The sequence below is a fragment of the Ischnura elegans genome, chromosome 1, assembly GCF_921293095.1.
Source record: "Ischnura elegans chromosome 1, ioIscEleg1.1, whole genome shotgun sequence".
Lineage (NCBI taxonomy): Eukaryota > Metazoa > Arthropoda > Insecta > Odonata > Coenagrionidae > Ischnura > Ischnura elegans.
Window position 1 is genome coordinate 133,223,334 of NC_060246.1, and position 25,646 is coordinate 133,248,979.

The window sequence follows — 25,646 nt, forward strand, 5'->3', positions numbered from 1 at the left end:
GGGGCGGAGGACCCACGGACCTGGTGGCGAGGGTGAGCGTCGAGGGAAAGATGGCCAGGTTTCTTTGCGACACTGGCGCCCAGGTATCTCTCGTGTGCAGTAATGTGTGCGGATTGAAGGGCGTGAAAAGGTCTCCTTATCGTGTGAAGGGAATTACTGGTGATGTGGTGAAGAGTGTAGGGGAGAAGGACGTAGAATTTTTAGTTAAGGGATTTCGGTATGTATGCCGTATGCAAGTAGTGGACGAGGTAGGTGGGTACGATGGGATTTTAGGTTTAGATTTTCTAGAAAGATTTGATTGTTGTATAGACGTTACACGGGGAACCCTTTCTATAGGGAAGGATACGTGGTATTTGAGGGATGGACACGAGGAAGGAGTTAGCGTGGGGCGGCTGAAGCGAGCGAGAGAGTGGTGTGGCGCGGAATTCCCTATCCGGTTGGTAGAAACAGAAATTTTGCCGGGAATGTGCGAAAAACTATTTAATTTTAAGGTCCCTGATTTGAATGTCCCAGCCGGCACAGATGTTTTAGTCGAATCGAAGTTTGGTGATTTAGAGGGGTGTGTTGTTGCGAGGACTATATCGAGAGTGAATAAAAACCGGGAAATTGTGGTGAGGGTGGCTAATCTTAATGCAGGAGAAGTAACTTTAAGAAAGGGAACAATATTAGCCTCCGCCACCGAATGGGAGGACATTAAAGTAGAGGCAAAAGACGATCGGGGGCCGCGAGTGCATGCTGTGAGATGTTGTGAAGAAAAAATTAATTTTTCAGAAAAGTTAAGCCATCTAAATGACCAGGAACGCGAAAGTTTGGTGCCGATTCTCGAGGAGTACGAGGATTTGTTTTCTCGCAAGGGCCTCCCACCGCCGACGAAATTAGTATCACACCATATTCCAACAGCTGATGAGAAACCAATTTATAAAAAAGCGTACCGAACACCGTACCATCAGAGGGAAATAGTGGAGAGGTTGGTGCAAGAACAACTAGAAGCAGGAGTCATAGTGCCGAGCGTTAGCCCTTGGGCCGCCCCAATTGTTGTTGTGCCAAAAAAGTCGGCGGATGGAAGCGCATCGTATAGGTTTTGTGTGGACTACAGAGCGTTAAATGCAATTACTATTCCTGATGTATACCCCCTCCCAAATATAGTGGAAACTTTAGATTATCTCGGGAACTGCCGCTATTTTACCACCATGGACCTGACGAGCGGGTACCATCAGATCCCAATGGACCCGGAGTCCCGACCTAAGACGGCATTTAATACGGAAGGGGGGCATTATGAATATACGAGGATGCCTTTTGGCTTGCGAAACGCGCCGGCGAGCTTCCAGCGTCTTATGGATAGTGTCCTCCGCGGGCTTAAGCCAGCGCATTGCCTTGTGTATTTAGACGACGTGGTCGTTTTTAGTTCCACGATCGAAGAGCACGCGAAGCGATTGGGAGGCGTTTTAGAGAGGTTGAGGGTGGCTGGATTGACCTTAAAGTATGATAAATGTCACTTTTCTCATGACAAAGTTAATTATTTGGGTCATGTTATTACTAAAGATGGGATTTTTCCCGATCCGGCGAAGCTCTCGGCGGTGAGCGAATATCCCTCTCCAACTTGCACGAAAGAATTGCAGTCCTATTTGGGTTTGGCTAATTACTACAGAAGATTCGTGAGAGGTTATGCTTGCATAGCAAAACCTTTAACGAGATTGTTGAAGAAGGGAGTTACTTTCTGTTGGACGAATGACTGTGAAGAGGCAATGCAAAAGCTTAAGGCCGCGTTGACTAGTAGCCCAATTTTAGTTTATCCTGACTTTAGTAAACCTTTTATTGTTTCCACAGATGCCTCGAATTACGCCCTCGGGGCAGTTCTTTCGCAGGAGATAAACGGAGAGGAACACCCCATTGCCTTTGCCTCTAGACAATTAAATAACGCGGAAGCTAATTATTCAGCGACGGAAAAAGAACTTCTTGGAGTCGTATGGGCTGTAGGCCATTTTAAATGTTATTTGTTTGGTAGGAGATTTAAAATTGTGACGGATCATGCAGCCCTTAAGTGGTTGTTTAGCCTTAAGGACCCTAATAGCCGTTTAGTGAGATGGACATTGAAATTAAGCGAGTTTGACTATGAGGTCGTTCACAAGCCAGGGAAGCTTCATTCGAATGCTGATGCATTAAGTCGGAAGGTGCGGACGGTTGAAATAGGACCGTATGACAACTTAATTGATTGTCAGAATTCGGACGCTGAGTGTAAAAAATTACGCACTCAGGAGGGGTTCCTGGTAAAAGGGGGAGTTTTGTACAAGGAGACCAATGGTGGACAAAGAGTAGTGGTTCCCGAAGTGTTGAGAAAAGGGATACTACAAAACTTTCACGATCATCCGTTATCTGGTCACTTGGGGGTTCGACCAACATTGGAAAGGGTACGATCGCGGTATTGGTGGCGCGGAGTAACAAAGGATGTGAAGGAAGTGGTGAAGGGTTGTGTTGCGTGCAATCGCCGCAGCCCTTATGGGAAAACGAGGGCACCTGTGCAGGAATTACCCTCATCAGATAGGCCGTTTGATTTCGTTTCGTTGGATACTGTTGGCCCTCTTCCATGCAGTGACCAGGGTAATAAATATATTCTTTCCATCATTGATAATTTTTCCCGCTATCTTGAGATGGTCCCATTACCGGACCAAAGGGCGGAGACAATTGCTTCAGCATTCGTAAGGAAGTGGGTCTTGAGATTCGGAGTACCAGATAAAGTCTTGACAGACCAAGGTGCGAATTATATGTCCGAATTTTTCAAAAATGTTTGTGCGCTGTTGCAAATTTCCAAACTTCGTACGTCCCCTTACCATCCCCAGTCCAACGGCAAGGTGGAGAGAGTACACAGAACTATTGCAGGTATTATTAGCCATTATGTAAATGAAAAAAATACAGATTGGGATGTCTGGTTGCCTTATGCTGTCACGGCATATGATACAAGCACCCATCGGAGTACCGGTTATTCCCCCCATGAAATTGTTTTTGGATGTACCATGCGTTCGCCCTTTGAGTGCTATAATTCGGAAATAGGAGAGTTTAATGACGTGTATCTTCGAGAGTTGAAAGAGAGATTGGAGACAATGTGGGAGAAATGTAGAGTTAATGACGAGCGGAGCCGGCGCGAGAGGGCCGCAGTATATAACCGAGGCACGAAGGACGTAAAGTATGAGCGTGGTCAATATGTATATTTAAGTGATCAGTGCATAAAGACAGGGGGCGCGAAGAAGTTCCATTACCCATGGAAGGGCCCTTACCTGGTGACGGAAGTAATATCCCCTTGCAATGTGCGGATACAGCTCCCCTATAGGTCCCTTCTAGTGCACAAAAATTGCTTGAAATTACATATAGGGAATCCGCCTAGTAGTGGATTCTTTCATCGTGGAGAACGCCGGCGAGGAAGGCCCCGGAAACCCCCCCCTCCCGAATCAGCAAAATTATTGCCAGTAGATGTGATCGGAAGCAAGCCCCCCCACAATACTTTGCCCTCCTCTTCCCCCGGAACCACCCCCCCTCGACCCCATTTAGAAGAAGAATCGAGCGAAGAGGTAACAGAAGAGACTTCACTGCAGGAAGGCACGGAGGAATCTTGCGACGAGGCGACGAGCGACGGAGAGGAAGGCCGAACAGCTGAGCCACAGAGAAGTCCTTATCTCCTGAGGTCCCGACCTATCCCTACGTCTCCAGAGCCGTTGGGATTACGAGAGGTCGATCCCCGTCCTTCAACGGAGTCGCCTAGTGCTCCAGATAGCGAAGGTGAAGCGCAGCCGCTGCCTTATCAGCTGCGGCCGCGGAAGTAAGGAGAGCAAAGGATAGTCAGTGAGAGTGAACGAAGAGAATTGAGGCAAAATGTGTGGGGTGGTGCTGTGCGTGGTAATTTTGATGTGGGTGCTTCTCATCGCATGGCACTATTTGTATTTTAAAAAATTAACCCCTTGTGAAGTTGTGGAAGGACTAGAGTAACTGTGTGACTTGGTTATAATTTTGTTTTGGACTCCATTGGAATTTTCGTATGCAATGAAAGGGAGGGAGTGAGAGTGATTGTGGGTTTGGGTTGATGATACAAATGAAGTACAAAGATGCATCGGCAATTTGTGTGATTTTTGTGTCCATGTTCTAAAATTTATTGCTTTGATGTTGTTTAGTTGGGAAATAATGATTTTTTTTTATGTGAATTGATACTTGGTAGAGGTAGCACCTTTGGTGGGGACTATTTTATTGCTTCGCAGGGTTTGTTGCATTTTTTTTATTTTCACAGGTTCGACATTTAGTCCACTGACTAAATGCCGTTTGAAAGGGGGAGTGATGTAAGGATCACCTCTGTCAGCTCGGCTTCCGTTTTCACCTTCCTGCACCCCATCCCAACTATTACCCACTCCACCTCTAGCATCTGAGCTAGTAAGCATATCAGATACCTACACCTCCTCCTTCCTTCTATTTCCTCACCCCCTTCCCCGAATAATCACATTCTTCATTTCCACGGGAGCGCATTGTTTCCGCTCTCCCATGCGAAGCCTACCATGGGGAACTGCAAAGACAAGCACTGCGGCAGGGGGAGGGGTGCGCCGAGAGAGAGCTGCGAAGAGACAGCGCGTGGCAGTGGCAGTAGTTATTGTATCGTCGCTGAGAGTGATCACAATAAAAAACCTGTAAAGAGTGTCTCTGAGTTTCCTTCACAGAATCCCTGCCAAATCGGTGTTGATTCCCCTTTTTAGTGATCAGGGGTCTTACAGCTTAATGAATTCTTTGCAAGTTTAGAATCGGGTGATACACCGAAGCACCTTTCTGTCAAGGTTTTGGAAAACCATTTCTATCATCAGGCCGTGGGAATATTAGTTACGCTGGGTCAGTTTTATGTCTAATCTGGTATGGATCATCCTTCTTACATAATAAGAAGAGTCTTTGAATAAGCATATTTAGAATGAACTGAAGATCAAAGACATTATTTAATTCGGAGGAGAAACTTTCGTTGAGGGCCAATAACATTCGGAAGAAAATAAAAAGGTAGAATATAGAAGGATGCATTTAAAAAGTCAATGAATGGCTTATATCGTAAATTAATCAATTTGTATGATTGAAACTCGAACGGCACAGAACAAGCTTGGACTTTCCCTTTCCATCAAGTTGGAAGTTCCCTTAACATCAAAATCTTCTCCGCAATCGAATCTATAATTTTTAATGGCCATTGTTCAGAAAACATACACATGTCAAAATTATTATGAGTAGAGTTGAAACGAAGTAATAATCTGTCTTCAGGTAATGTTATATAACACCACTGAATCCCTACTCGTATCATGCCAACAGATTTACATTATCAGACGTTCATTTAACAGATGTTAATTTTATGGAACGACTTACATGGAGCCTTTAACGGAACAACGGAGCTTGCAACCACCTACACGGAGGATGCAATGAGAATACAAAGGTAAAAAAAACGGGAAATATATAGATTAAAGAACAAGGAAAATGTGCGCAAAAATTCATCTCGCTCCATTACGGCCTCAGTGGATCCCATTCTCCGAATACCGAGGATAATACCAGCTCATATGAATGTCTGCAGGTAATTATCAAAGTTTTCAGGTGACGTCACGCAGGGTGATATATAATATCCCTGCCTTCTTTTTCTCCGGAACTTCAAAATTAGAACACCAGAGGGGGAGATTAAAGCTTAAAAATTCGCTACATGAAAAAGTAGCTGCTCCCTCGCAAAAAAATATATGAACAAGGACTCCTTAAAAAAAATCCAAAACAGCGCGAAATTAATCCTTCAAAATAGGAGCGACTTCATGAAAAATTCCTAATGATAAAAAAATATAACCCCCAAGGTTAGAAATATGCTCTGCTTTCGCTTTTTCCGAAAACACGAGCAGATATGAACCACCGGGGGAATTGGATGGCTTTGAAAATACCTGGCGAGATAATATTCCTTTGTCTTCCCTTCTTCGTCGGGTTAATCTTATCTCCCCCGCTGCTCCAACGGTCGCGTGGCACCAGGACGACGCGAAGGCACGACTAGTCTAGAGATTTCCGCGTTACAGTCTATCGGCAATCAACGCTAGGAGCAGACTGAAGAAAAAGCGGAAGATCTTCCAGATTATGCCTCGCTCTCGAAGTTAACAAGGCGTCGGGAACAGATTTGTGACAAAAAAAAATGCGTTCACGCGATGTGGAAAAACCGACTCGACAATTTGTAATGATCTGTGATGTAATAACACACTCAAATATTGGAATTTATCTGGCAAGCGTATGGATGACGAAGGAGATTTGATATGCTGTATAAAAATCTTATATTTGCAAAGAATTTATCGGGTGATGCATTCAAAATACAGACATGTGTCTTATACATTCAATTGTTCGAGAGTTTACTTTGAGGGAGATCGTGTTCATGGTAAAATTAATTGAAAGGCTTATGAACTCCGTACACATTTTTGTATTACATAACACATTTATTTTATTAAATTAGATGCTATATTACAGTTTTGTTCATACGTAATTTACTTTAAATAATAAATAAACCCAAATTTATTCATTGAGTGTAGAAATTCACCTAGATGATGCGAATTCACCAACTAGTTCTTTGATTTAGCCATGACTTGTTTGGGCACGTCTGGGCGCGGCATAACTGCTGCGTAAGAATTAAAACTTATTTATTTATAAGATTTCCATTCGGTAATAGTACTATCACAATTTCAACATAATTAAACATACCACATGGCTTCAAAAACACCTAACCGAGAGTCCTTCCTTATTATTCCTTCCTCCGAAATCTGACTGAGTTCGAATCTAAATATTCTAGCATCAGATGATACGAACAGCAAATGAGCAACGATTTGGATTACCGTAAAAATCATCTCTGTTCCACTCAGTGACGCCAACTCCATGGGACCTGAGGGGGCCCGAGCCCCCTCAAAAATTCATTATGGGTGTGAGGAAAAAAATGTGTCAGACTCGTCAATTTTCCCCGGAGTTTCCAGATCTCGAGATCCGAGTTATCGGGGTTCTAATGTTGATCATATGACTCTTCTAAAATGCTTAAAAACTTAAAACTCACTACTTGAAAAATTTCCTGTGGCATGATCCCCGGTTTGGGCCCTTACAATATTTTTTTGTAAGTCGGACGTTTTGTTTGACTGAAGTTTCTATGAAGTTTAATGAAAAAAATTAAAACATTACATCTTATATGGATCCAACCTAAAATTAACTTTTAAATCATTCATTAGATCTACAGATATGATATCTCCAAAATTTGTCCAAAATACTGTGGGATCATTAAAAAAATATTTACAGCAACTTTCTAAGTGGACTAAAGCTAGCGTGACAGAATTTAAAAGAAAGAGGAAAGGGTCGTTCAGGTAGATCCATGAGCGGTGTAATTTCTCAAACCGTAAATCGGTAAGAGATAACTCGCCAGGAATAGAACTTCGGGAGACTCCAAAGTCCTGGGGCTCCTCGGGTTACGAGCGTTTTGGATCTAAGATCAAATCCAGCGCATTAAATTACCCCTGCCAGAGCTGCAGTTAACTCTGCAGTCAGAAATGCATTACTGGGGTTCAAGTTTTCCTAGGGCGAGGTTTTCAGTAACGAGGAAAAAGGAGAAATAAAGATCTTTCTCACTATTTTGGTCGCAGCACCAAAAATAAATAAAAACGATGATTCGTAATGCTAGAGACTAGATCTTTTTTTCCGCGACTCACAAAGCCGTTTCCTTTTGTCTCAGTGACTTTCATGCACATTTTAGCGTGATTTTTCTTTTCGTGGGAAGCGGGAAAGACTAAGGATTCGCCCCGGGCAGAATAAAATTTTTTTAAATCTAGAGGAGCCATCGGGTCAAGGACTAAACAAGCCTTTTTAAAATCTCCATCGCACGAGATAATTTATAAAAAGATCTTAGAGGTGCCGCTCGTGTTTTTTCCCAAAGAATTCATACAAAGGCCTCGTTTCTTATGGTAACTTCTTGTGCAGACCTCATTCCAGGCGAATAATCACGTTAGCCATTTCCAGTGACTCTCTTAAAAAGGAATTTGAATACCTATCTACTCCATACTGCCTCTGATTTTTCAGCTACTTCAATCTCACATATCCATATCCTCCTCCAGTTCATAATACACTTTCGAACAGCATGTAACAAGTTTGGACTTTCCCTTGCCATCAAGTTGGAAGTTCCCTTGCCATAAAAATGATTAGATCAATCAGATCTATAATTTTTGAAAGGTTATTATTTAGAAAGTATGAACATATTTCTAAATTATGACGAACAGAGTTTAACTGAAGAAATTTTCTGTCTTCAGGTACTGTTAATTTACAATATCACCTCATCCCTACTCGTATCATGACAGGCCTAATTCCTAAGGCCAATAATCAGGTTAGCCATTCCTAGTGACTCTCTTAAGAATATCTACTGCCTATGATCTTCAGCTTCTTCAATCTTAAGCCTTTATTACAAAATCCACGGCCATGGAATAAGCAAATAAATCACTCTTAACATAACTCGGATTAACATAACATTAACATCACCATATATGGGAAAAAAAACTGGTTATTTGGATCCCAAATTAATTTTTATCGCAATCGACGCATGCCTTGTCGACATTAATTAAAATGTCACCTCGTTATTTTTCTGGAATACGACGTGCCTGATGTTGAAATCTATCGAGTTTCCAATTGATGCGGACTTGCCATTACGAGTGTACAATCCCTTGTTTTCCTGCAACACAGCGAATAACCTCATTTGCACCCTTCATCATTCTGGCATCCCGAGCAATATATCATTTGTCTCCTTTTATAACCAACATTCACAACCCTCTGACACACTTATATAAATTATCTCCCAGAAAAAAGAAAGTCTTTGAAAAAAGGTCAATGTTTTTTTCAAATACATCAAATTATTAAACTCGTATATGATAAACACATTCAACTAAATAAAACTTCGGCAGGGAAATATTTTACTTCGAGAGTTGAAAAAAGAATATTTCAATATCTTCATTGTATTATATAATTCACATCCATAGTTTCAATAATGTGGCAATATTTGAGGTTCCTAAGTGACTGGATATGAAGTCTTGTGAATAAGTCATATCTTCCATACAAAAGCATGGCGTAATGATGGAATAGTTTCTTACTCTTACTTTCGAAAAATATTCCCCTTTTAGTTCTTTGGTTTTAGCAAAACTCCCTCGACATGTAGAGCGGTAGAACACTTGTCTGCGAATTAAAATCCTAGGAGACACCATTCAAACATACCCGAACTACAAAATGGCCCAGAGAAATTAACTAGCCCTCATACCATGAATTTATGAACTTCACACTATTTTGAGTTAATCTGGATTGGTCCGCGATACAACCTAACCAAATCAAAGATATAACCTGTGTGATTGAACATCTTCATTGCTCTATCTTTCTATATCCTTCATGGGTACACCCAGAATCAAAACTGGGGGCGGGGAGGGAGGCAAAACTAACTGTGGTCGTTCAGGTTGTAACTTTTTTGCACATAAAAGGTTAATGGAACCAAAATTTTAAGGAAATTATGACAGCAATTTATAAATTTTTATAATTATTTGCTTTAAAAATAATTATTTTTATTTAAGTCCATGTCTTATACTAATATCATTTTTCTTCAAAAGTAAAATTTGTTCAAAACTTTCGTTTTGAACGAAATTTATTTTCGCTTCTAGGGCTTCGCGGTTGCCCTCCCCCGCCCTCCGCTTGGTACGCCCGTGATATCCGTGTTGACGAGTTCAAAAAATCTGTGCCTACGTTGTAGATAGAGTAATCTATTCGATTTTACGTTGCACTCTGTTTCTTACTTAACAGGTGTGTCCAATAGCGAGGCAAACTCACGAATACTATTTATAATTTAATGGTAAAAACACAATTTCACTCTTAAGGGCGATAAAACAACTCTGCCAGCACAAACGTTATAATTCATTAAGGTGAGCTCCTAACTGACTTCGATAAAATGTTGTAGAATAAAATCACGATTAATAGCCAATTTTAACAGGAACTAAAACCATTGAAATTGGTTTACCGACTGAGGCCTCATCTGCGGGGAGGAGAATATGTGGTAACTTATCAAGGAACAGTCCGGATTTTCATCCGTCCCAGGCATAAATTATTCATTCTTAAACTGACTCTTGTTTGGTTAACAAACAGATTCTCTTACCCGTTGACGGTACCTTATGTCAACCTAAAAATCGATTCCGAAGATTTTATTCCCGACTTCTGCGAGGTGTGTCCAGTACTGCGCGATTCAAAACCAAAACCTATTGCGTAAGTAATTAAATAACAGTTTTGCCATCACATTTGACGTCCTCCGTGTTTAAACAAGGAAATCAGGTAAAATAAAATGTGATTACTCTATTCCTTAAATTTCTTGGCCAAAACTTTTTTCAGCTATAAGAATCACATTTAATGCCTTTTTCAAGTAAAAACCGTGATGTACTTCGAATACGGTATTCATTTTATTAAATTTTAAATATATTTCAATAAATCGAAACGTAGCCCAGTGGCTAGCAAAATGTATGCTTTGATCGTGATTCTTCTGGAATAACGATTACATCATGCCATTACAGTGCATGCTCCACGAACTCTCGTTTCCCCAACTTCAATTTTTCTCCCATCTTGAGAAATATAGGGAAAATTACGCCCATCGAAATGATAGAGAGACAATTAACTGAGTTTCTTTCAATTTTTATTTTAAATGTTAGTGTATTGCCCTTTTTTCCACCATCTGGCGTGAAAGAGAAGTGTCCATTTCTAGTGTGCGTCAGTTTCTTACGATAATATTAAAATAATGATGGAACTGGTTTGCATTTTTTAAAGAAAATGTCGTTTTTCAAATGTAATTTCCAGAAACTATAGCATAGAAATACTTTTTATTGACCGTCAGTCGATATATTACAATTATAAAAGCATACATTTAAATTTTCATGGAAACCACGAAGACTTCTAGGACCGAAACGCTTAATTGGCATAATCCGATATTTCTCCCTTCTAAATGTAATCACGACGCTAATGAAATATGCGAAGGTGGAACAACGCGGAGGTAGGCAAGCAGTCCATCAATTACCACTAATTCCTCAAATAAAATCGTCAAGCCATTGGGTATTTGATTTCTCTAATTACTTCCTTATTTAATTCCATTGTGAAGATAATCGGTAACAGTTTTCTTGTTTTTATGGAATAACAAAAAAGATACAAGTTTCTGTCAAACGATATGAATGCTTAATGAGTAATTTCCATCTTTCATTTTCTTGGACAAGCACCGCCAAAAAAAAACAAGGTGTGAATTGTCAGATTTTCAGAACTTGTAGAAAACAGAATAAAAAGCCTTATTTTTTACCACTTAGGTGACGCAAAACTATTTCATGAATAGATTTTGAAATTTTGTGAAAATGACAAACACTTTTTGATTTTATGCTCAACCCCTTTGATTGGTATAATCGTATAATTCTATCTCTATAACGTATTCACCATGACAATGAGATCTACGATTGTGGACAAGCGCTAGGGAAGACAAATGGGTCCATCAATTATAACTTATTCCTGATACACATTCGTCGAGCTATAAGTTGGACGTTATTCGCGAGCGCGCTTCGCTCGGACTCGCGGCGGCGAATCGATTTGCTGCGCTAGACAATTCCTCGTAGTAGCCGCTACGCGGTGAGTTATTTTCCTTCTGGGCGTGCATTTTCCCGGGGAGAAACGATTCACCCGAACGTAAATCTCCGCTGGATTAAAACGATTGCTTTTGCGGGGTTCAAGTGGATTACGAGCTTGTAACTCATAATCCGCCAACGGCTACGACTGCAACCGGGTCAGCCGTAAATGCCTCGGGGCGGAGTGTAACAGCGACGCGGCCGCGGCCGGCAATTAGGATTTAGTGGAGACAGGCAGAGATGCGCTGCAGGGACATCCACCATCCGGCGGCCTCTCCTTCCTTACCCCCCACTTCCGAGCAAGAAATGAAACAAATGAACGACGCGGGAATACGAAAAACACACAGACACGTTGCAGCGTCGTACCTGACAAAAAGTGAAAACATTTTTCCTACGTGGAAAATAACGAAATTCACTCCATAATGTTCTCCTAGTCATAGGCAAATTTGTTATTTTTTTAATACTATGCAGAGTTTGCACTTACGATTAGTTAACACTGACATCATTAGTAACTGGAGATATTTTATTGTTTATATTCAAGATGTCTACGTTTTAATATGCTTATATGTATTTTAATGTCATGCTTCTGGTCATTTTAGCTCTATAATTAATATATATTATGATTTCATACGAATTTTGTTCGATAAAATGTTTCGTGTTTGATATATCTGGATGACATTGCCAACAAAATTTAATAATAATATGCAAAGAAGTAAGACTATGTAAAAATGCATATATATTAACATATAAGTGACTGTGTTTTAAATAAAGAAAATTCTATATTTCTGGTCTTTCCTTGCCTCTTTAGGAATAAAGCGATAATCAATCACTAATTACAAAAATGCACAAAAATGGGGAAAATTATTTTTAACGCCTGAAATTACTCATTTGTGTTCTAATATCTACAATGGTATAGAATTTTTCCACCAAATAAATGGAAAAAATAATGAGAGTCAAGTGCACAGCTAAAAAAATGTAAAACATTTCAAAACCCTCAAAAACCCTCAAAAAGGTAATGGATACGCTATTTCTAATTGGTATAAAAAAGCAGTCAAAGTGTGTGAATGACAGAAAGAGGTTGTTGGCGGAAGCATTGCATTCACCACAAAAGTTTGTAACAACCTATTTCAATGCAGTAAAAACGTTAGTGAAATAGTAAACTTGATTTAAATAGCAATAACTTATATTAACTTGGCAGGATAATTATGTTCATACAAATTTTTAATAAAGAAGCAGGAATTTAAAGTAAAATTTGTACATGAAAATAATTTTATAAGTCATGTTTTCCCATCATTAATAATTCTTACCTAAGATTATTTGCATATCTGAATAAATTGTACGCGAGTGAAAATGAGTCATTCTAATTGAAGCCTTCCCTGAAGTCACTAAAATGGTATCTTTCTAAAAAGTAGATTCCGAAGAGTATTATTCCTACTTACAATTATTACCGTGTATCCAAGGTACGGAATTATTGATACGAAGAACACTCGACCTGAATGTGACCTTTACTAAAACCAGGCTAACGATATAGCAAATTCAAAAAATATTTTCCCTTGGGTTACTCAAGAAGACAGAGGAACACAGTAGAATTTCAACACAGAATAAATCCAGGTGCTTGGTAATGCTTGGAAATGCGATGCAGAGCAGAAGCCGTAATTTAAAATAGAGATCGTGACACGACCCCCATATCCGGGGACGATTCGTCCTCGCTGAATTATTACACGACGGCTACGAACAATGCTTTACGCGTAATTGAGCTCATCCGCAATAAAGCACACCTTGCCAACTTGCAGAGGATTAACCCATCGGTAGAGGGTCGCACGGCTGAATTGAATCCGGCCTGCAAATGGGGCGGGGGGCAGAGGAGGTGGGGGCGTCCCTCCATCTCAAGTTCCACCTGAAAAAGCAACGCACGGTAATGAGGAGGGATCTCTTCTCCCCGTTTCGCACCGAGGAAAGACCGCCGTGTTTGTTTTTCGTCCATGGCAACGGACGCTCCGACTGGTTGCGTAAAATAAACAGAGACACCACCACGAACTGAGGGAGGCACCTGACCAAAAATAATTGAATTAGACTCGCTAATTAGTGACTAATAAATCGCGAACGCATATCCAAGCCATAGTGAAAAGCCACTTCGTTTTGAATATAACGGCATGAATAAAAGCTTACAATTAGCGCAAATTTATAGAAAGCGGGAATGTTCAACGAGGAGTGATATTTAAACATCTCCATTGACGCTCAATGGAATTCATCAACCGAAGTAGTTTTGACGCAATTTCCACTTCAATCTACAGTCATAAAATCTCTTCGCCTCTTTTTACGCACAATTTTTTGGCACATGATCTTTGTGCTGATCTTCGTGGAATCGTGGTTCATGAAGGGACCCCTGTTAGGTGCGCGAACATGCCAATTGCAAGTAGGTATGCGCAAGCGCGTGTTACTACGGTGTTGCATAAAAACGAAGCAGAGTATGGATTAGAAGGTATTAATAGAGCATAACTTACAAGGAGTCAGTGAAAATTATCACCTGCTGATTTACGATTTATATAAATGCACCTAAAAACTAATTCTTAGATACGGTTTGAATCTCCGATACGTAATCAAATATCCCTAGCTACTATGAGGTATAAATGCTAAGCATGCCATTTTTTGCCATGTTATTTTTATCCGTTCAGATATTCTACCATATGTTTTCACTTACTACTAGTAGGCCTTTTTTACAGAAAGTATGTATGTATCTGATAAAAAAATCCCATAAAGGAACATTTGTCTTTTTAAGGATATCATCCTATTGAGTGCTAAATTCACTTTCTATGGTCTAACGAACTCCCTGGGGGGAATAAACAATTGTCCAAAACATCAGTGTCGAAATGAATCCTAATTCTAGCTCAATAGCACAACAAAGCTCGTTGTCTTTTGCTTGCCCATAATTCAATAGCATTTATGCTCCTCAAATGCTTGCTAAGTCCAATGATGATCCATGGAAGAACGTCAAGGCAATCGAATTCACTCGAGTGGAACTCTCGGTGTACCTATGAAGACCATGGATAAGTGGTATGACAAACAGTACATGGCCGAAAATGTGTCTTCAAATCCAACAATTCCAACAACATACTTACTCCCGCATCATGTTACTCTTCTATGAGTATTTGCTATGTCTTCCCTTCCTCTAGTTTATGAGTGATAAATTGATTCATATTTATTTTTGTAATATTGTGCGAAAAAAGAAAAAAAGAGCAATTAAAATTTAATAAAAAAATGACAAAATTAGTGATTGCAGAAAAAATTGAAACAAAAAAATAAAAATAAATGCTTATAGCAAAAAAGTAAAAAATAAAATTTATTGTAAAATAAAAAATATTTACTTAATTAATAATGTCTTTAGCACGTAATTGTATTTTGAAATTATTCTGATTCATGTTCTCGATTTTCTACTAACACAAGCAACACAGTATTCAGACAACATTGACAAATGTGCTCCAAAATTATTGTATTAATAACTGGCTGGTTGGTCCGAACATGGTTTACCGGGTCAGCTTGTGCGTCAAGTAACGTTAAGTTTAATGCGTCATATTTACATATGAAAGATTGTTATTTAATTTTTTACTGTAAACATTAAATTACAATTACGCGACCATGGAAGAATTGGTAACACCTAGAGATAGGTATTGTGGAAGGTCGTAGCAGTTACGATGCGCAGAATATTTTCACGTGTACAAGAAAAGAATGAGAAACTACGATTTTTTTCACGTGAAAACGACGCATAGCTCTACACTTGCACACGATCGATTCTATTCGCATATTACCCGTTTATAACTCATTTTGAAATATAATAGAAAAAATCCTTGTCAACATGTACCCGTATCATAAATATTTTCCTTTGAGAAAATGTTGCGGTAAGATTTAAAATTTACAATTTAGGCCAGAGTCAACATACGTCTGCTCTAAAAATTTCAAGATGACACCGTAAATTTTATTGTAAGCTTTTTCTTTAAAATTCATGTCAATTATATTTTCACAGACTTAGATTCTCCAAAATTTCGTTCCCCATTGGGCATCTCATACACTGGCAGCGTTGAATTATGTCGATCCAAATTCGCAACAATGCACCTAACAAAAGAGTGCTGCAAAAAAACTGCAAATATATTCTGCAGTGTCCGGGTAAGCTAGCCGAAAAAATAAATTCGAAGCGGCATTTCCTGCGAAATCCCCGACCAGGCTCTGTCGTTACCTATTATGGAAAAACAATAATAAAAATGGAATGGGCACCACGCTAGCTGTTGGTCCGAACGTTGGAATCGTCGAGGCGGAAAACGAAGTCAACGTCTGGGAACGCATCGTCCTTTGGTCGTTTCATCACGACGGCCAATAGGACGCCAGGAAATCGAGAAATGCCGGGAAAATAAATAGCGAGGGCGGGAAGAAGGAGGAAAAGACAAGAGAAGAGCGCGAGCGAATAAGCCGCGTACGACGAACGTCGCCGTCCCCTCCTCCGATGGGGGATTTCTTCCTCTTTCCGATCCGAGACAACGTTTTAAGGAAAGGGTTTTAAAGGGAAAGCGCAAAAAGGAGGCGCAGGAAAATTTGCCAAGGATATTAAGGCGAGCACGAGGTGACCGAGATGCTGAACACTTCGGATGTGTCGAGAGAAAAATACTCAAATCACGTCTCATCATACGCAAATGTACTTAAATATTAGAATCATACGCAAATTTTATGCATACGAAATTTTTTTCACTGTAAATTTCGTGCTTGGTGCGTGTCAGCAGCAATACCGGTGACTGGGTACAAAGTCTATTAATTAAATTAGCTAACTTTTTCCCCGACGTCATCAGCGTCATACGACGATGACGTTTTCTAGCCATCAGCGGATGAGATTTATCACAAAAAAAACTAATTCAAAAATTCATTACAAAAATTTTAAAATACGAAATTTTTTCACGATAAATTTCATGCTTGGTGAGTAACTGACTTCGCACTAGTGCACGTGACTGCGTAATTTGTCATTTGTTCAGACAATGCTTTAAATTTATATCAGTATAACCTTGCAATCAATCCAAGCGACTTCAGGCCGTCACATTGTGGAATTTCGTCATTTTCAAATAAGCATCACTGTTGTTCCTTATATTTAGCACCCTAAAGGCTTCAACAAAGTGGTTGTGTTGAGAAGGCTATTACTCGCCTGATGGACCATTACTCATCAAACTTTCTCATCGAAGGCTGACAAAGGACAGTCTCTTCCACTTCACATGCACGAAAAACCTGAACATGTAATTAAGGGCAAAAATAGGGAATTTTTTAAGAGTTCTTTAAATTCAAAATGAAAATACTAGCATGATACAAAACTGAAAACTGAATTCTTTAAATTCAAAATGAAAAAACAAAATCAACTTCAAGCCACTTTCACGGCATTCGTTTTAGGGAGTATACATTTACATAGATTCCAACTCCATATGTTTCAGGGACAGTTTTTTAACTCCATACGTCAATTCCGTTGATCAGTTCAATTATATATATTCTGTTAACGCGGTCCATAATAATGGTTACGGTTAAAATGTATACTATCTTCCTAAATTAATCAAACCATAATCACTTGAAAAGTAATCGCTTGTCGCGAGTGGGCACATAAGCGTTTTCATGATATATAAATCGATCCGACGTGTTCGTCCCATTTCCGAGCCCACAATCGGTAACATCGCAGTTAAGTAGCGGGTATCGTTTCAATCCTACTTACGGTACAAAGCTGGGACGTCTCGGAGAAAAATGGGGAAAGATTACACACCGAGAAGAGGAGGAGGTAGCATGTGAAGTTTGGGGGGAAAGAAAGAGCACAGGGGGTGGGCCGAACAGCGGGTGGTGGAGGGGAAAGGAGAGGGGCTGTATGCTATTTGAGGAGCTTTCGGGAGGAGGAACGGGGAGGATAGGAAGAATGGATACGACCAGCTGCTGTTTCGTTACGAGCACGGTGGTGGTGGGCGACACGAGGAGGCTGTGCAGAGCGGAGGGAGGGAGCGAGGGGGTGGGTCCGAGCAGAGAAGCGGAATACGCCTCGGGGGGGGGGGGGGGGGTCCACTGGGAAAACAGTGGGGGGACAACAACGGGGGGGGGGGGGAGGAGGGAAGAAAGCGGGGGACAACGGGGGTGGACACATTTCAGTGTACGCTTGCTTTTTATTTATTGAGATCATCAATAGAGATGGTTTTGGTCAACAATGTTGCGATCGTGACTTTCAAGCTTGACGACAGGTATAGACGACCACTTGAAAAACCTATCTCGTAAACTAGTACATCGATTGCAATTGGATAAACTAGATACCTACTTTTTCTTCCAATTATATCTTCACAAATCTATCAGTGCTCTCCTTCTACATCTGTTACTCAAGTTTTCATATCCGTTTATTTAGTACTATCAATTTATTTCTGAGGTTTATTAATATTATTTGCAATTCATCACTGCGTGAGAAGTTTTTTATCTGGCATGTTATGAAAAAAGGCGCGGTTTTCCGCGCTCGAGGGGCGATAGCTCCATTTTAAACGCCCATTATTGATGAATTTTTACTTTGAAAGGAAGAAATATTGGAACTGAAGGAAGTTATAAAAACTAAGTTCTCTTTTATACGACGTCATTTATTTATCCCTTGCTAGAAGTCCGTGGAGCGATGCAGAAGTGAAGATGAGGGAGAGGAATCAGCAACAATGGTCTTAGACCGCTGGCAAAAACCTAAGTCCTATATAAAAAGTTTTTTGATGAGCGTGTTTACCCTTGAATTTGAAGTGTTGTTGTTGGGTTTTAATTTTTAGGTGTTGTCGATAAATATATTTTTTGTAAGAACATTTCTTTTTCATATTTATAATAATATACTTTGAGATAACTCGTCTCGGAAACTACACCATTGGCTTGAAAATCATGTATGCTAAAAATTATTTTCCATACATTTATCATTCCTGTGTAGCAGGTACAGAAGTTGAGCTGAAAAGCGAATCGGTCCAAACTACTTAATTTTTCTAAACGTGAAAGTACTTAATGAATGGATATGATAACTTCAGTAATAGAAATAGACTTGTCAAGATACTATGTGAAGGTAAACGACAATTATTTTGTTTCAATTTGGTCGAAGTCAAAGCTGCCCTCTCCTTGTGTTGATTAAACATTTTCCCTCTCGCTCCATGGAATGCATATCAATCTTCCCAACTCTTGTGCCATTCACACCAACTCCAATTTCCACCCTTCAAACGCAGCCCTCTTATATTCGATCATCTCACATAAAATTTCTTCCGCTCCAATCTGTTTCTTATTATTTCGGCAAGAAATCAACCTTTCGACACCGAAACATCTATATTTGGTAGTCCCAACGAATTTTTAATTAGATACCATTATCCCAGTTTTATAATTGAGCCATCATACGCACGATACCCTAAGAGAAGATAAAAATTAATTATGAAACTAATTAAATGCTGACATTAGATGGCAGAAAGGATATAATATCTCTCCAGAAGTATTAGGTCCAACAAAATATATCGATTCACCGTAATCTCCTTCGATGCAAAAACAAATCCCTTGTTGCTTGCCTTATGTGCACTCAGATCGTTAGCACATATGTTATTTCAAAATGTGAAAATGAGTACATAGTAATGCCGACAGAGGATGAGTTCTTGGCAAAATTCCTGAATAAAAAGGCCGGTACTGACTAGGAGACATCGCGATAGTGATGTTCGGGATTTGTATCAGGAAACTTCTCAGGACTATACAGGAAATGTAGAAAAATTATCACGGCTTTCTTCCGCAGGCACTGAAATTTGGAAAAATACTCATATAACTGACCTAAATGAATAGGGTTGGGATGTAACAGTGATTCCTAAAAACTACGTGAAAGAAAAAAAAGACTTTACAAGGATACGAGCACAGGGCGCCCGTGGCAAAAGTCCACGCTCCTCAACTATGTTTAGCTATGGCGATATCTACTGAGATTGATATTAACTTATTTTGGATTTATCTCTCGAACCTAGGCCTAGAAGAAGAAAGCTGAGACACTTTTTTTCCACATTACCTGAATAGTTTCAAAAAAAAAATCGACCTTTACATTGCGGACTTCACTCTCGCGAAGACTCTTTGTGAGCGTAGGAAAAATGAGGGACCACGTAGGGAGCTTTGTAAATGGAGAGATGAAAAATCACATAAAAATATAAAAATAGTCCCCGAAAAGGCTCACAGATATTTCATTGAAAGCGCAAGGAAGGATAGAGAGACGAAATTAAACACATGCATAGTTACAAAACATCATATAAACAAATTATCAACAACCCCACTGCGTGGAAGGTGTAGGGGTAATATGCTGTCCGCTGACAACTGAAAAATGTATAAAATACAAAGAACTACAGTCTTCGCAAAAGCTTTTGCTATCTAGATGAGAAGAATACGGGATAGCAATAATATGGGAGGGGTAAGAGAAAGGAACGGAGGAGAAAATGAGCACATGGCGAGCAGAATGGCCAACACTAGTGCAATGAGCGTATAAATGGAATTCCGAGGACATGTCGACTCCTCGCGGAACATTGGCCATGCAGCGACTCTGAAGAAGGGACCACCTCCGTCCCTCACTGCAGCCAAAAGCTGGGGGCATCAAAAGTCACTCAATACAAAAAACAAACATCAAATTTGGCAATGATTTTGTGAACACAAGCCGGTCGGCTACACCCATCCACCCGTGACTACTTTCTGAATTACACTTTCATTCCTGCAATTGAAAACTGAGGTATTCTGTATACTTTCGCTAGGACGGCACACTTAAAAATAATTTTCCAAGGTTGACCAGGAGTGTCAAGAATTGCAAAGCCAAACAATAAGTTTGTAAGCAAATACTCACTAGCAGGTCCGATTTCAGCATTCATAAATGGCACCACGAAATTCGACGTTGAACAGCGGTGGTTTTCAGCTATATCGGCCAAAAGGAACACAATAACGGCCATCCGCAGAAAGTTCTACACTGTTGAATTCACTCGACATGAACCCAAGCACACAGAGAATGTTGAACACCTGACACCGACACTGAGAAGAGCAGATGAAGTTCACGAAACAGTTCACCAATCACCGCGCGCACAATTTTTTTATTCTTGTACAGACTGATGTTACCACATACCTATTGAGGCGGCTTCCAGGGTAGCATTTAAATATCTACTAAACTAGGAACTCCCCACTTCACTTGCATTGCACTGTAAGAAACAAACGAAGCCGTACTTCAATGGTCCGACAGCTAACACGACCGAAGCACAACTGAGGATAAGAAAGTCTTTTAATACGGCATATCCCCGGCGTAGCACCAGAGCAATTCGTATTCGACCCACAAACAAATATTTCCACAGAGCAATGGCATGACCTTCGGCAACGCAGACGTGTGAACAGCGAAACCGTTTCGACTACGTAAGTAACGGCGTATGCCCTTGGCCAATTTCAATGCATCATACAACGTCATGCATTCCTTAGAACCAATAGGACCTAAGATTTGCTATTTACCTACTTGCACAAGTAGTATTTATTCGAAGACACCGAACATCAAGATTCATATGCTTGTAGATGAGGTCAGTACAGGCAGGAAGTATTTGACCAGGAAATGATAGATCATATGGAATGAAGTTTTATGGTGGCAGTGGAAGTAAAGAATGATAAATAAATCTTTATGGTGATTGTTACTATACCCTATTGTAGAAAATTGCAGTTGAAGCTCAGGAAATCCACGTGAGAAATAAAAAACAGTGAATTTTAGCGTACGTTAAATATATCTTTTTAATCGACATAAAATTAAAAAAGAAAGACAAAGAATGAGCTGGAAAATTAAGAACCGGAAAAATATAGCTTTTAGCAAACTTTAGTTTTTTATTTGCGTAGCGATACGGATCAGTACTACGTACTTAGGCATAGAGAATGGACCAGTGGCGCCGACTACATGGGGCCTGAGGGGGCCCGAGCCCCCTCAAAAATTCGTTATGGGTGTGAGGAAAAAATGTGTCAGGCTTTTCGATTTTCCCCGGAGTATCCAGATATTGAGATTCGAGTAATTAGGGTTCTAATGTTGATCATATGACTCTTCTGAAATGCTTAAAAAACTTAAAACTCATTACTTATACAATTTCCCGGGGTAAGATCCCCAGTTTGGGACCCCCCAATATTTTTTGTAAGTCGGCCTTCCTGGAATTTATGATTACAATAGAAATTACCATGCACCATAGTATTTATAAAAAAAGGAAAATTCGTTTAAATCGCCGATTGATTTCCTCAAAACATCACACTTGCGTCGTATTAAAGGAGTATCCAACATGTGTGAGAGGCTGGAACGTGTCTCGCGGCCTGAGGCTGCCACTGAGATGGGTGGGACAAAAAGTGAAAGTGAAATTTGGCACTCTTTAAAACTGTGCCGGTTTTTACCAACTACGCAGCCTGTTAATCTCAATCACAACATCGCCTTCGGTAGCTCAGTTGGTAGAGCGGTGGACTGTAGAAGGAAAGACAATCAGATATCCATAGGTCGCTGGTTCAAATCCGGCCCGAAGGAAATTTTTTTCGCCGTACTTAAACCATATAAAATCTTTAATCGTTTAATTTTTAGGCATCTTAATGCTACACTTAAAATTTGAAGGTTAAAAACTACAATCCAACAATTAGAAGAGTAATCCAAATCATCATTAGCCGTCGTTTTTTAATTTACAACTACTTATATAAGATTTCTCCTATTGCCGTCACGCCGCGCCGTTCCATTTCTTCCGGACGATATTTGTTCGTACTATGCCACGAACCTCCTTAAAATCACCGCGTCACAAACAGCGCAAAAAGATTAGTTAATGCTTGATAGAATAATTGTAAGTATTAAGGCCGTTTTACACGGGGCACGGAATTGCGCAGGTTAGAGCTGCATTAATTTCTAAAATGGCATGGAATTGCGCGAATGCATGAACGAAATTAGAACAGGGGCTATTTTGCCGTCTCGCATCCACGCATTCTCGCATGTGTTCTAGCAATTCACCGCTTTACACGACGTAATTTTTATTGCGCCTTCGCACGTACGTCAGGTTGCGCAATTCCGTGTACCGTGTAAAACGGCCTTTAAATAGTATCAGAGTTTACCAATACTAGAAGGGGATGATGGAAATAATTGAAAATGCACCTCCAGGGTGCTCTTTGCCACTTATATTCATGCTGATATTTCATACTTTTCCACACGCATTCTTAGTTGTACAAAAATATTTGCTCCATGAAGATCTTAAAAGCTTTTACTGATAATATAGCAGAGGCGCAGCTTCACCATACCTGCAGTTCCTCAACAATCCAAGCCCGTGACGCACACCGCCTTTCTCAGCGATTTCCAACTAAATCATTTCCTTACATAAGCATAGATGGTGAATGCAAAGGATATGGTGCACATCTGTATTACTACACAAATCAGATGCCGCTATGTGATTAAAGGGAAAAAGTATTAAGTTCTTAACATAATCCTTGAAATCCACACTCTGGGAGCCACGTACTTTTGCTTTTCAATCCAAGGAAGTAATCTTTGATCGCTAATCTTTTTAAGATAAAAATGCAACTGTACCGAAAATTGGCTTAATTCTTCACAATATAAAGTAAAAACAAGATTTTTTACGAAAGGTACAGATTTGAATTTTCGAGTTATTTTGCTTCAGCCGAATTGTGTACTAAAAAGCCAAATGGCTAAATATTTCAACTGATTCGGGCGTGATAAAGTTCAACATATTGAAATGAAAGGTAGTTGCACTTTTCCACAATAATTTAATGCGTGCGACGCGCTTCGACTCACAGAGATCTCTCGAAGATCGTCCATTTACTATTCGTTGACATTTATAATTTATAATATACAATTTTTATGCGAAACAAAAACGGTAAAAATAGTTTACTCGATCTTCCACTTCTAGGTACTCTCTGTGCCGCAAAACCTCCTTATGTCATCGTGAATTTTCTTTGAATTTATATCATTCGAGATATAATGTATATTTTGTAATAAAAACACCCGAGTACGTTCCATACCAGGCTAGCACAAGTTGTTTCACTGAAACATAAGTCCAATTTGTGCGATAAGCATTCATCAGATCCGCGCACTCATCATAAGGAAACAAAGTGACTTTAGTTTTCACAGTTCCCTCGGTAGATCAGTGGTGGACTACAGAAGGCAACAAGAGTAAGAAATCAATGGGTCGGTGATTCATCTCAGGCTCGGAGGTATTTCTTTTATTTGGGTATTCTTAAAATAAAATAAAAATACTTTGTTCTATTCCACACTTTATTTTAGATAGTACGACCCGGGCTTCTGCATATCATGCTATCATCCTGCATTTTTATTTTATGATGAAGCAGTTCCACAAAGTAACGCCGGGGACCGTGTCTTATATTAGGAATCTATTTCAATATATTTAATGAGATTTATTTCTCTCCAAATGATTTTTCCTTGTAGAGCAATAATTGGTGCTCGGAATATTTATTAGCAATATAAGATAAATACGACTATTCCACTAGCTCACATCAACCTTTGTTGACCATAGCAAATATCGATAAGTATTGTTTCACAATAATTTCTCTAATGGTACCTACTATAACTAATGAATGCATTAAATGGACGTGATAACAGAGTTAAAACCACCGCAATCCAATGTTATCATTTAGAGAATACAACACGGTTAGCTATCAGTAATTTATTTTTAAGGCTTCAGAAATAGATGTTAACAACATTCGGATTCATATTAATTATCCCAAGTGAGAACGAGTGTTCACACGAGAGAATTCAGTCATTGTAAAGGTCAAGGAGCGGAATCAACGCCACCTTTGAGTGATTCTTCTGCATTTGTCTCGCTCATACGAGAGGATACGTTATCATCGCTTTAATCGGCGTATTAATGGGGAAGGAACGGGGGCACGTGCCCTCCTCCCAAGACGCTTAAAAATGGACAAGATTTCTAATAATACGATTATCATTATGTTCGTTTTATTTTTTGTGTTACAGAGCATCAATACAAGCCTTGAGGACAACTCAAGAAGACAGATTAGCCGGTCAATGGTTATTCGCTAGTCAGCGCTCGAAAGAAAAAAGCATCGCCAAAGTGGGAAATGGTCTCGAAAATTGTCGTAATTATTTATGCAACTTATTAATATTTATGTATTAATAACTTTAACATTAAAATAATATTTCGAATTTAAATTAAGTTATTGTTTCACGTTGTTTTTATCTCAGATATAAGAAGACCGTTGGCCCTCCAAGAAAAAAATCCTCGATATGTTACGCAATTATTTCTCTAATGGTACTATGTAACTATTGTATGCCCTCCCTCCCCCAAGAAAAATATCCTGGATCCGTCCTCGATCGTTTTCAAGGACGCTTGTCTATTCCCGAGAATAGATTACATCAGTAGTGAAGATTTGCAATAAAGCAAACGAAAAGGGCACTAATTGGCGGTTTTATGATTTTCAGTAGTTACAAATTTATTTGACCACGTCAACAATAACAATGAAATAAAAATTTGATGAGTGAAAAAAAATATTCACACAAAGACAAAAATTCAGTGGTAAGCTGAATTATTTCAACATTTACTTTAACCTTCATGTTTAAAGAATAGCTACTCGTTATTTGCAATGATACATATTGATACGAATGTCATACGCTTTGAAATCAATTTTTGATGCCTAATGAATAACACCGAAGACCCTGAATTGTGTGGATATATAGTAAAACCTCTCTATAACGAACCCAATTTAACGAAAATTTTACGAAACCTCCCCATTTCGAAGTAGTTGAGCCGGTCTTAGAGCCTTCCAATGGGCATGCACGAAAAAAAACCTCCTGTGACGAACCTCTCTAATTACGAAAATTCTTCACAACGAAGCCTCCGCTTGGGCCAAAAACGTAAAAAGTTTTCCTCAAGAACGATTTACTGATATAAAAACTACACTATTTTGCACACACTGGTATTTTTACCA

At 39.5% G+C, this 25,646-nt stretch overlaps 1 protein-coding gene and 1 non-coding gene across 6 annotated transcripts in view; one reads left to right on the top strand and one right to left on the bottom strand.

Moving 5' to 3' along the window:
• LOC124170324 (aminopeptidase N-like) overlaps positions 1-25,646 on the bottom strand; it is a 299,534-nt gene that overhangs the window by 268,088 nt on the left and 5,800 nt on the right. For 2 of the 5 annotated variants that reach the window (XM_046549058.1, XM_046549038.1), the window contains exon 1: positions 20,536-20,937. The exons of 2 other annotated variants lie outside the window; for them this stretch is intronic. The gene's annotated coding sequence lies outside the window, so the exon portion shown is untranslated. Of the gene's footprint in view, positions 1-5,924; positions 6,065-20,535; positions 20,938-25,646 lie in introns of those variants that run through there. One more of the 5 variants, XM_046549068.1, reaches the window with a different exon arrangement.
• On the top strand, positions 22,128-22,218 carry Trnay-gua. Its single transcript is given in 2 exon segments — positions 22,128-22,164; positions 22,183-22,218. It is a non-coding gene; the product is annotated as a tRNA-Tyr (tRNA).